This window comes from Hippopotamus amphibius, chromosome 15, assembly GCF_030028045.1.
Source record: "Hippopotamus amphibius kiboko isolate mHipAmp2 chromosome 15, mHipAmp2.hap2, whole genome shotgun sequence".
Classification (NCBI taxonomy): Eukaryota; Metazoa; Chordata; class Mammalia; order Artiodactyla; family Hippopotamidae; genus Hippopotamus; species Hippopotamus amphibius.
Genome location: NC_080200.1, coordinates 32,353,758 through 32,363,234, shown reverse-complemented (window position 1 = coordinate 32,363,234; position 9,477 = coordinate 32,353,758).

The following is a 9,477-nucleotide window of genomic DNA, read 5'->3' as shown; positions in this document are numbered from 1 at the left end:
GACACGGACGCGAGTCCGCCGCCGGGGCACGACACGGGGTCTCACCGCCAGAGGCCCTCCAGCACAGGGGCGTTCCCGCAGCACGCACGACGGCGCCTGGCCTCCTCGGGCCCCCGTGGGACCTCCTCGCAGGGGCTCGCGGCCGCCACCGACGACCCCGGAGAGCCGCGGCCGGCCCGCGACAACACTCTCCCGCACGCGCACCGGCGCGCCCCCACACCGCCCACCTCTTCTTCCCCGTCGGGAACCGACAAGCACTCCACCAGGGGACGCCGCCGGCCGTGGCGGCCGGGGGCGGCACCCTCACGGGGCAGGGCCAGGCTCGATCCCGGGCGGGGGAAGGGGTGGGGGCAGGGGCGAGGGCAGACCGGCGGCGACGGGGAGGGGGCGGCTCACACGCACGGCCAGGGCCACGGAGCAGGGCCGGGGGCGCCACCCAGGGGGAGACAAAGGGCCGGGGCACAGCCGGGCCACCAGGGAAACCAGCGCGGTGCCCCACCGCCCCACACCAGGGGGCGGTCCCGCCAACGCCTGGGACGCCGGCCGGCGCCCGCCACCCTCGAGGGCCTCCCCACGACCCGGCCCCGCCGCCGGGGCCTAGCATGCCACGGTTCCCCCCGCGTGCAGCGGAGGAGCCCGTCCACCCCTTCGCGCATCCATCTGCATCGCCTCCACACATCCATCACCACCTCAGCCGACCCCAAGGGCTCACACGTCCTGGGGAAACGCTCCCGAGCCAGGCGGCCCGACCTAGGGCCACACACCGCCGTCGGCTGCGGCTCGAGGCAAGGGCAGGCGCGGCAGGGCTCCCCGTGGCTGCGGGACTGGGGAGCCGGGACCGGGGTCCCCCTTCCGGGCTCGCCAACGGAGGCGTCCCCGCACGCACACACGCCGCCCCGCGCCTCGGACACCGGCTCGGCTCGGCCCAGCGGGACCCTCCCCCGACTCGGAGGGGGGAGGCGCGGGCCACGGTAGGCAAAGAGCGGCGCTCGGCCCCACCGCGGGACCGGCGCACCCCTCCCGCGGAGGCGAGGGGGTCTACCCACGTGCTCTGGCAGTCGCCACGGTGGCCACTGCACACTTGGGAGGGGCGGCAGCTGGGGGGTTCGGTACCCCAAGGCTCCCTCTCGGATCGCTAGAGAAGGCTTTCTCACCGAGGGCGCGTCATCCCCCACACATCGCCTCTCCTTCGGGCCCACAGAGGCGCTTCCGTGAGCCGCCTACACCTCCTCCAGTCGCCTGGAGGGGAGGGGGTCTGCGGTATGGGTAAGCACACGGCCCACGGGAGCGTCCGCGGCCAGGGCCGGGGCACGACCTCGGTAAGGCTTGCTGCCCTCGGGCTCGCCCCTCGGGCCCTCGAGGGGGAGCACGCCCAAGATGCGTGACACAGCCCCCTCTCTCACAGGCCCCGGCCCCCACGATCGCTCCCACGCCCGCGCGCAGCCCCCCACGTAGTGGGGACCACACGGGGCGTGCGCTCGGCCAAGCTCAGGCCCCCACGGCACGCCGCTGAGGACCAGCACAACGAGGCGGCCCCTGGCCCCACCGCCGGGGGGAACAGGCGGGCGCACCTCCCTTACCGTCTCGACCCCCCCAAGAGAGAGCCGCTCACGGCACCCGCCACGGTGGCGGAGACCCGAGGGACACGCTGGGAAAGGGGAACAACACCACCGCTCGGCCTCGGGCACCTGAGGGACGACCTGGAGCGCTCCAGGAGCACCACGGAGGGCCAGGCGCGGCACGCTCGCACACCGACGGGGGGCGCGCAGCGTGGCGGCGGGGCGGCCCTCCCCGCCGCGGGGAGGGCCGCTCGCGAGGCGTACACCAAAGAGGCACAGCGAGAGCGTCTGCTGCGTCCGAGGACCACGGTCCCCGCCCGCGCCGGGAGGCGGGAGCGGGAGACCGCGGGTTCGGGGCCGGAGGCCGCACCCCTGCCTTCCACACACCCCGGCAGGCGGGGCGGAAGAGAGGCGAGGAGCCCGCGGACAGAACGAGAAGAGCGGTCCCGTGCCCCAGGTACGTCCGTCCCTCGTCTGGCACGGCTTAGGCCCAGCCCAGTGGAGCGTGGCACCACCACATCAATCGGTTGACCCACCCAGCCTAAAGCCACGGCGGGAGAGGCCCGCAGGGGAGGCACGGCGAAGAAACGTCACACTGAGGCCCGCTTCCGGCTCGCCGGCGCCCCTTCGTCTCGGGTAAAGAGCAGCCAGCCACCCCAGAACGAGAACGCCTGACACGGGGCACAGAGCCTGTGGGGTGGGGTCGTGCCGGCCACTCACCACCGGGTGCCTGCAGCGGGGGCAGCGCACAGGGTCGAGCACCCGACGCCACCTGGCCCCGCCGCCCTCGGGCTCAGCCAGAGGCCGGAGGCGGCACCGCGGGTCGGGGCAGCCGGACGCGCACGCAAGAGCCGGTGCGCAGGCCCAAGTGGGCAGCTCAAGCGGCAAGGACCGAGCCGGGCGTCAGACAGCCGCCCCCAGCCCGGAGTCCTGCCCGCGTCCGGAGCCCCAGCGTCTATCGGCGACAGACGCAGAAGAACACCGTGTCAGCACCTATCTGGTGGCAAAAAGGCCCCATTTCCGGCAGAAGAAATCATCGCGCCCGACAGCGGGGCCCACCCACGAGGTTCACGGGGGCCCCCGGAACCTCGGTCCGGCCACCTGCCCCCAACACTTCCCCATCCACACTTGCCCCGGAGCACCCGGGGCCACCTGGTCGACCCGGGGATGGAGGGGTGGCAGAGTGGGCCGGGGACACGGGGGAGAGGGAGCGGGCTGGGGACGCCCTCCCCGGTCCCCCCACGCGGGCAGGCACCGGTCCATCCGAGTCTCCGGGCCAGGACTTGGTTCCAAGAAAGAAACACAGCACCCCTCCGAGCCGCCTCCGATGAGCGGGCCCCATGAGGGACCACGCCCGGGCCCGGGAGCCCCTCCCCGGGCCACCCGGTATGGCTCGCGCCAGTCCCCACCTCCCGGCCCGGACTCGGGGTGGAGGGCGGAGGGGGGAGACAAAGTCGCGTCCGACGACCGGGACCCACGCGGGCACGCTGACAGGCCGGGTGCACCCTCGCCGGCCACCTGCGCGAGCAGGGGCCGGTCCGTCCACGTCTCCGGACCCATCGGGACTTGAACCCATTTCTCCAGGGAGACGCCCGGAGCCCACGGGGCAACGCACCCAGGCCCGGGCCAGCCTCTCCGGGTCACCGCTGGCGGCCCAGGCCGGTCCTCACCTCTGGAGTCCGGCTCGGAAAACCATCGGCCTGAAAGCATCTGACGACCGGGACGCACGCGCGTCCACCACCGAGCCCGTGGCGGCCTCCACCGGCCTCAACGCTCGGCCCGAGCCGGTCCCCACCTCCGGAGCGGGACGCGGGGGCACCGGGAAAGGGAGGTGGGGGGGGGTCGGGGAACGAACGCTCCCAAGGGCGGCCCAGGAGAAGGCCGGGCCACCAAGTCCCAGGCGCTCCGGGCGCGGCAGACCCTCTCCTCTCCCACCGCGGCGGCACGACCCGACATGGGTTCCCGCGGCCGGAGGGGCACGGGCGCATGCTGGTCGACCCGGCCAGGCGGCCCCTCAGCCCCGGCTCGAGAGCGCGGCGGCAGTCACAGCCCCATAGATCTGCAGGCCCAATCTCAGGCGACAGCAGGAGGCGCTTACGCCTCGGCGCCACCGGGGCTGCCAACACCAGCGTGGCCCGCCTCCCGGAACTCTGCTTCGGGCCCGGCGGCTGAGTCACAGCCCTCGACAAGGTCGCCGGAGCTCCGGAGGGAAGGGACAATATAAAAGCGGCCGCCAGGTGGCGCCCGACAACCGGCTCGAACGTCCCCGGGCCGGATTCCGGTCGCCGGCCGGCCACCGAGGACGCCGGAGCGCCGGGCCGCCCAAACGCCCGAGCTCCTCCCGGAGCGGGGCGGGCGTCCCGCGCGGCCCCGAGGGGTCCGCCTCGGAGCTAGCTCCCGGCCCGACACGACACGACACGACACGGCGCGTCCCGATCCCCGGCAGCACACGGGGGCGGGGGTAGCTGGCAAGATGCCGCCGGGAGGCTGCCTGGAAGGGGACGCGATTCCAGGCCATGGGGGGGGGGGCGCGGGGAATTCCACGGAGACGCCCACAGTGCCACAAGCGAGATCCCCAGCTCCCCGGAGGGTGAGAGGGAGGGAGGGAGGGAGGGAGGGAAGGCGGGGACCAGCGAAACGAAACCAGGCAAGCGCTCAGAGAACGACGCAGGAACTCATCCCTTCTGGCACGGGGAAGGGCTTTGGAAAGCTGATACGCAGAGCCCGGAAGCTAGAAACGAAAGTAAACATACACTCTGGCCCCACACAAATGGAAACAAACATCTATTTCCACACAGACCGCGACAAAGTCCAAAGAGAACACATGGGTGCGTGGGTGGGGAACATGCCCTTGAGGTCAGAACGTGGATTTCAAAATGGACTGACCACAGTCACCGGCGGGCGGGGGCAGGGGCGGGGGCGGGGGGGCGGGGAGCAGCGAGTCAACAGCCATCCACTAAAGAAACCGCGTTCCAGGACATCTACACAATGCAACGTGGTGAGTGTGCGTGCGTGCGTGCGTGTGTGCGTGTGTGTGTGTGTGTGTGTGTGTGTGTGTGCGCGCGCGCGTGCGTGTGAGAGAGAGATTTACAGTAAAGGTTCACAGTGACCTGTCGTCCCACCAAAATCAAACCAAGCCAAACTACCAAAAAGTCAAAGTCAAGCTCTGGGACTGCTGTGGCCCTTCAAGGAGTACGTAAAGGCACACACACATGTACGTGTATGCACACGTGTACACGTACAGACACACACACGTGTACACGTACACACACACACGCATCTGAAAACCTCAAGCATGTCCCATAAGAGGTTCCTGTCCAAAACAGGGCAAGGCCTCATGCAACGCAGCCCCCCCAGAACAAGCAACCCGATGGGGAAAGTGGGCAGGAGGCCTGAACAGAGCAGACCAAGACCAGGCATTTTCATCCACAAGGAAACAAAGCCAGAAAAAACCAACAGAAAACAATGCCCACAAAGGAAACAAAGCAACAAGGACGACGACCCCCACCACTCCAACAGCAACCGCAACACAGTTTTCCACTGTCAACAAAGCAACCAACAGTACCTTTCTTGGGGGGTGGGGGCGGGGACAAAACCAAAAGCCAAAGGAAACCTTTCCCTGAAATACAAGAAACAACTGGGGCTGCCTAGCTGGCGCACTGCTTAAGAATCCGCCCGCCACTGCAGGGGACACGGGTTCGATCCCTGCTCCAGGAAGGTCCCACATGCCGCGGAGCAACGAAGCCCGTGAGGCACAACGACTGAGCCCATGTGCCGCAACTCCTGAAGCCCCCGTGCCTGGAGCCCGTGCTCCACACCAAGAGAAGCCACTGGCAATGAGGAGCCTGCGCACCACAACGAAGGGGAGCCCCCACTCACCGCAACGGAAAGAAAGCCCGCGCACAGCAAAAAAAGACCCAACGCAGCCCATCAAATACAGAACCATTTTTTTTTTAAATGGAGGGTATGATAGAAAGCGCTGGCATTTCTCTGCACAAGCATACACGGCCGGCCAGGCCCAGGATCTGGAATCGCGACAGCAAGTTCCAAACGGCAGAGGAAAGTGGCTCCTGATGGGACACCTATTTTTCACGCTGAGAGAGACCACCACCATGTCATGCTGGAGGACTCAGAGATATCACCTGGCGCCTGACAGAATGGCTCCCCGACAACAGATGACACTACGGAAAACAGCACAGAAGTCCCTGAAAGCACTGCACCAACAACTACCACGTGACCCAGCAACTCCACTACGTGCCCACCGAGGGGGTGAGGGTGACACATACATACACGTGTATGTGTATCCACACCTATCCCTATGTAGCCATAGTTAGGGACATACCGATAGCGCTCTCTGTGTGCATACGTCTCTACCTAGTCACACACAGGCGCGCACGCGTTTATGACTCAACCCTACCAGGGAATGAGGTCTTGCCATCCGCGGAAACATGGAGAGACCCAGAGGGTATTGCGCTACACAAGATACCTCAGGTCGCGAGACTATCATGTCTGTGAAGAACGTACACAGCAATACACACACATGAACACAAAGAAGGAACCGCAAACAGGTTCCTCGACACCTAAAAGGAACAAATGGGGGGTGGCCAGAGGAGGGAGGGAGGGGGGAAGAGGGAGACGAGTGCAATAGGTGAGGGAGAGGAAGCGGTGCCCACTTCTAGTTATGAAATAAACAACTCACTCGCAGGATGTCATGTATAGCAGGCGGAATAGAGTCCATCCTACTGTCATGACATCGAATGGTGACAGACAGTAACGAGACTTATCACGGAGATCCCTGGGTCATGTGTAAACATAGCCACTCGCTAGGGTATACACCTGAAAACCAATATACTCTTGTCAGTCTGTTAGACTTCCATTTTAAAAGGGCGGGGGGGAGGAGGGAGGGAGGGGGGAGGGGGGGCAGAGAAAGGAGGAAGAGGAAGAGGAGGGTGGTGGGGGAGGAGGAGGAGGGGGAGGAGGAGGAGGAGGAGGAGGAGGAGGAGGAGGAGGAGGAGGAGGAAAAAGATGGCTTGCCTTGAAGAAATCAACAAAAGGAAAGAGCGAGAGAGACAGAGACAGAGGCAGAGAGAGACGCGAAATCAAGAGTGGACACTCAGGTGACTGCAAGAGTTAAGGGAGATTAAGACAAGAAACAAACTCCCAACAGTAGTTTGGTAAGTCCAAAATCAAGATTTGGATATCATGCTGGCATCAAGCACCAACCCTTCTAAATGGACACAAAGACACACAGGCCTCCCTCACTTGGGGCGGGGGGGGGGGTCGTCAGGACCAGGAAATGACCATGCAAGCGGAAGCTGGAAAAGGCAACCTTGTTCATCCACGGCGGAAACATACCATGGTCCCACAGCATTCAAAACATTGTATCAAAACATGTACAAACGGCTCTTCCTCACTCCCAATGAAAACTGCAGAGAACGTCCAAAACAGCCAACGTGTGATTTGCTTAGCAGATTGTCATGGAGAGCCTCGACCAGAAAGCATCGCTTTCGGTTTGTAACATCATAGGAACAGCAGTCTCAACAGCGCTTGCCTTCTTGGCGCAGTATCATTTCTACGCCTGGATACACAGTCCTACTTTGGGGTGGGGGGGTGGGGGTGAGGGAGCCCTGCCAGCAGTTCCTATTTTTCAAAGCAGACCTCTTCCCCCTCCCCCCAACCACCACCACCATTTTTCTTATTTTTTTTCTCTTTCCTCTGGTCTCAGGTTCTGCCCAATCCAGTCCACTGGCCTCCATCCCAGGCCACTGTGGGCTGTGTGTACAAATTTGCAAGATGAAGACAGTTCTCCCCAGAGAACCGGGCAGCCACCCGGCTGAGATCTAAAAACCGATCTGCTCATGCAGTTCCACTTTTTCTTTTTCTCTTTTAAATGGGCTTCTTTCTGTCAAGGAGAAGATTTCCAAATCAAAAGGAGACCGAAAGATTTCTAGGTTCCACAGCTTCAGGATTCCATGGATCGGGGGTGTCAAAAAGTCTGCGCAGGGCCTTCAGTACAGGCCGTCTTTCTCAGCGCACACAAGTCAACCCGAGACCAAGGCAACCTGAGGGCAAAACCCCTCGCTTGATTTCATTTCTCCCATTAGGCCCCGAACATCAGAGCGCGTGTGACAGAGAGAGAGAGAGAGAGACAGAGACAGAGACAGAGACAGAGACAGAGACAGAGACAGAGAGACAGAGAGAGAGAGAGAGAGAGAGAGAGAGAGAAACCCCACAAAAGAGAAACAAACGAAAACCCCAGCAAAGGTTCCATACATTGTTCGCCAGGATTGGAAGTGATGACGTCGTTGCGGGGGAGGGGGAGAATTATGCAGAGGGCACTTGCAAACCTCGCGGTTGCAGCCAGCAGGTGCTGACAGATACATTTTTGAAACCGGCTGGCGGCGCCCTTGAGCTTCCTACGGTTCTGACCATACCCGTTCTCAGGGAGGTGGCTGTGGAGCCCATGATAGACCACGCCAAAATGCACCTCCGTGGCACAGTGATCATTTGGCGTGACGGTGACCTCAAGCAGGCGGCCAACACAAGAGGGACCCTCGGGCTCTCCTTTGTGTCTCCCTGAAAGCGAGACATCCATCTCTCTCTCGGGTGAAAGGCGCACTCCCTGCATCTGCACCTGGAGTTAGGAGGACGCTCCGATCCCCAAAGTAGGGAATTCATTGGGGCCGAGAAGCCTAGGGAGACAGACACTGTGACTTCTTTCAGGGACCCCCCCCAAGCCCAAACTCTGTTTAGATTCTTCCTTCCCTCAGGGCGCACCCGAAAGCTAAGTCTCTCGGTCTGATCCCTGTCTCACACATGTACTGTCCCTTGGTCTACACAGTCGAAAAGCTGCCCGCCTCAGCCACTTCTCAGGGCTAGAAGGTAAAACAACAACAACAACAACAAACGAACACGTGTTCCCGCTCCCGCTTCCTCTATCCGCCTTGAGGCCATGTTAGGATGAGTCCAGCCACGAGGACTCAAGAGGGGCAGAGGGGGAGATTTCCCCCTCCCCCAAACAGGAAGGCGTCTGGAACTCTCTTCCCAGTGGCCACCCGGCTCAACTCTGGGTGCCTGAACCCTAGTTTGCCTCCTTTCAATTTTTAAATGCTCTTCCCTGGGTTAGAATCACAAGGAGAGATGCTCACGCGTGTATGTCTTCCAAGTTTTACGTGACATGGGGCAGCCCTCCTAAGAAAGCAAAGAAAGACTCAGAGAAGTGGCAACACCTACAATCTCTTCGGTTCTGCTGAGGAGAGGGAGGAAATCTGGGAAAGTAACTATACTATGGCCCGGGCTGGCGGGCGCCGGGCGGGGGGGCGGGGGGGGCGGCGGGGGAGAGTTAAGGGAGCTAAAGGAGGATGAGATTTCTTAGAAACTCATTCTTAGGCACAGAAACATTGGATGGATGCGGGACCCCACCTCTTCTTTTCCCTTGTGTTGGGAAGATCATTTGGCTCCTGCCAGCTGGGGTTTCATGCCCCCACGAATCATCAGGCGAGTGCTCCGGAGAAAAGAGCGAGAGCACAGGTCAGGAGAACATGGAGAAGATGGCTGCCGGATGCCCGGGGCCACACGGATGTCTTCGGGGGCACAGGCACGTCCACGATCTGTGGACCATGTCTACGGCAGATTGGGTGTGTAGGTCATTTTGAACAGGCTCCCATCCACCTGCCCTCATTGGGGTCCTGTCTCCAGCTCCCCTGAGTGGTGCCGTCACGGCCAGGTGAAGACAGGGCTCCTCCAGGGGCGGGCCCGTGCCAGAGAAAGGGAGACGGCAGTGAAGTCATCGAGCTTCGGGTACTTCTACCAGAGTGACTCTCCTTCATCAAGTCCCCGGCAGGTGGAGGGACACGTCTTTCTGACACGGTGGGGCCAGGGGAGGCTTAGAAAAAGGCTTCTGACAACCGCACCATCA